This window comes from Cygnus atratus, chromosome 18 (genome assembly GCF_013377495.2).
Source record: "Cygnus atratus isolate AKBS03 ecotype Queensland, Australia chromosome 18, CAtr_DNAZoo_HiC_assembly, whole genome shotgun sequence".
Taxonomy (NCBI): domain Eukaryota; kingdom Metazoa; phylum Chordata; class Aves; order Anseriformes; family Anatidae; genus Cygnus; species Cygnus atratus.
Window position 1 is genome coordinate 2,909,647 of NC_066379.1, and position 3,453 is coordinate 2,913,099.

The following is a 3,453-nucleotide window of genomic DNA, read 5'->3' on the forward strand; positions in this document are numbered from 1 at the left end:
CGGGGAGATGCAGGGCAGGCACCGAGCCCCATGTCAAAGGGACTGACCTCCCCCTTCTGGCACACCAGCCCCCCATTAAGGAAAAGAACCCACGCTCCTACCCCAGAAGCAAGCCGTTCCTGCACGATACAAGAGGGGCAACACGCTATAGCTGCTCCAAAACCAGGCCCAAAGGCCAGGCCTACAGGCCCAGCTCTGAACGCCATCAAGGCGAGGCCCCAGCGAGGTAACAAGTCATCTGTGGCCTCATCAAGCCCAGGTCAGCTCACCACATCCAGCTGCACCACTTCATAGCTACAGGGGAGCTCTAAACTAAACTCTGCGTATATATATATGTATTTTAAAAATGAGTCACCTGTAGAGTTTAAGTGTTGCTGGAGTTTGGGTTAAAATCCTGGTTAAAATCCTGACAAGCTGGAGGCACCTGGGTCAAATTCATCCCTAATTGCTACATCGCACCTTGTGCTTGGTTCTGCCTCCTGTTCTAGGTCTCTGAAAAACGGGCAGAGAGATTCCCATCAATTTCTCCGCACCGGCTGCAAGACTTGCTGAGAAAAATTAAAGTATTTTAATTCAGTTTAGTTAAGTGGCAATTGCTATGTTACATAAATCTGCAAAGCTCTCTAGGTGCTACTTTGTATAGCACTGGCCTGGGACTCTTCTGAATTTAATGAGAATGAATTTTTATGTCGTAAGCGCTGAGTGTGTAGGGAGCAGTGGCGACCGCTGTCCCCAGAAGTTTGGAGAAGCATCACTGTAGGAAGTGCAACAATTTTGGAAAGAAGCTTGGCACTGGAGAGGTTCCCCACCTTTGGGAAGGACCAAACTCATCCTCTGGCATCCTGACACAGGAGGACGCTGTCACCGACCACCAAACCCACCCAGTTCCCACTGTGGGGCCGAGGGCCAGCCCCCAGGTCCCCCTCCCCAGCACGGTGTTTGACAAGGGCGTGTTGGGTGGGCCGCATGCTGCCCTGCCTCCAGCTTCGGGGCTTTGCCACAGGCCCGGCACCACCAAACCCTGGGTGCCTGGGGAGGCACCCAAACCTCTGCCCCCGCGCCTGCAATGAATACAACCATGCTCATCGCTTGGTAAAATATACTTTTTATTTGTTCATACAAATAGTATGAATTATCAGAATTCCATTTTCCTAGAAACATCTTTCTCTGTGTAAAATTAATTTGTGTTGTTCATACCACAAAATATTTGATTTACATTTTTTTTCAGGCTTTTTTTTTTCTTTCCATTTTGTTCTTTTTTTTTTTTTAAACAAATTGGCTACTCTACAGTACCATGTTACAGACAACACATCACTAATACCTGTACTGCACTTCTGAATAGAGGACTGAATGAAACTCAGCCATAAATTAATGTAACAATGTGAAGGAAAAACAAAATTGAAAAAAAAAAAAGGAACTTCTAATCACACCTCCAAACTTAACTTAGAAAAAAAAAAAGTTTTTTTTTTTTTTTTAATGATGACAATAGAACTGATTCCGGTATTAGCAACCAGATGTACGCCACGGGGAATTCACCTTTGCTGTCACATTGTTAGGTAAGGCCTTCATATTAGATGAAGTCTGCTACAGACTTCATTACAAAGGCCTAACGATTTGCTTAAGGTTAGAAGAGTTATTATTCACCCTCTGTGTTTCTACTCTCCAACAAGATTGCTTCATGAGGGCTTTCTGCAGCAGGGCTTGATTATACAAATTAAGCCTACGCTCCGCCATACAGCTGAGGAAGGCATCAGGACATGAAAAAGCTGTTTCCAGGAGGAGAGGGGGGATGCTCAATGGTCCAGCATTAAACACCAGGCATGCACACGTGCCCCAGAGGGACCCGCGGGCAAGGAAGCCACCGAAGTGGTGACTGCATGGAAGGACGTGGCCAGCGCAGCCACGGCTGGGAGCTTGCCCCAGGTCGGGTGGAGAGGACGAGCGTCTTCCACACGTTGCATAGTAGGAAGACTGAGGGTTTGAGAACCCCAAGTCACTCTTTTCCACCAGGAAGCATTTACTTACCACCCCACCCAACCCCTGCAGTGCCTTCTCCTGGGCCACCCAACGCCACAGCGTTTTGTGATGTGCTCGTGTATCCATCACCTGCCCAGGGAGCGGGGCCAGGGGCCTGGCTGGGCACCAAAGACCCCAAACGTGCATAGATCCAACCACCCTGGGTTCCCAGCTGCATTTTGCAGGACAGGGTGGTGTGCATGCTCCCTCAACCTGCACAGCACAGCAGGTCCCACGCTCACGTTGGTGACCTCTGGCAGCAGGACCATGTCGGTCCTAAGCGTTGCTTTGGTGCTAGAAATGGCTCGGGGTACAAAGGAGAGGATTCGCCCCACTTTCTTTTTGTAGGAAGACATGTTTGGAGGCAAAGCCCAAGGAGGGAGCTGATCCAGCTCACAGCAGGTTTACTACGAGGCTCAGCCTCATCGTGCTCAGCATCTCCCGTTCCTTGAGGGCACACCGATGCTCAGCACCCCACTGTGAGCCCACGCACACCTCACCAGCACTGCCGGGTGCCGGGTGGGCCGAGCCGAGCCGAGCCCGGAGCCCTGAGGTTCAACCAAAGCCCCAAAGGGCAGCACTCTGCCTGCACACCTCTGCAGCAGCTGGGTCTGCTCCGGGCTGTATGCACCTGAGCAGGACCAGGACCAGACCCAGACCAGCTCCAAAGAACCTTTTCACCACCAAACAGCCACAGCGAACAGCTCCAATGGGCTGGCAGGAGCAAGGAAGCTGCAGAAGTAAATGAACTACCTGGGAAATCTCAGCACATGTGCAGGCACCGCTGGAGCAACGCCGATTGCAACCGGCACGGAGCGCGGCACCTACACACACACACATTTTCACATTTGTCCTGCAGTAAAGATTTAAAATGCATAGAGGGGTTGTGGGAAAGAGCCTCCTTGCCACCAGGCAAGGAGAAGCAGGCTGAGGGGCCGGCTCTGCCCACACCACAGGCTCTGGGGCCTCTCCGCAAGGCAAAGAGCCCCGCAGAGCCCGGGACACCGAGCAGGGGCTGTATGGCTTGGGGTGCCCCACGCAGGCACCCGGGCTGCAGGGAGGTGCACGGCCGCCCCCCACCCGCCCCACAGAACCCACCCGGGACGAGGGAGCAGAGACCGGGACACCGGAATAGGGAAAGCAAGTGTTTATAAAGGCCAGATACCCGTAACAAAAATAAATTTGTGCTTTCCCTCCCCTCCCGCCCTTTCTTTTTTTTTTCTTTTTTTTTTTTTTCGATTTTTTAAATACAAATATTCTTTAGGAAAAATGGAAGCACCGTCTGTTACAAACCAAACCAAAAAGAGGAGAAAATGGGAAAAAAAAAAGAAAGGAGAGACATATTAGAATTAAACAGGGTGGAATGTTAAACAGGTTACGGGCTACCATTCTAGCCAGTGCGGTTAGGCAGCTTAGTGAATTAATTGCTTAAGAATT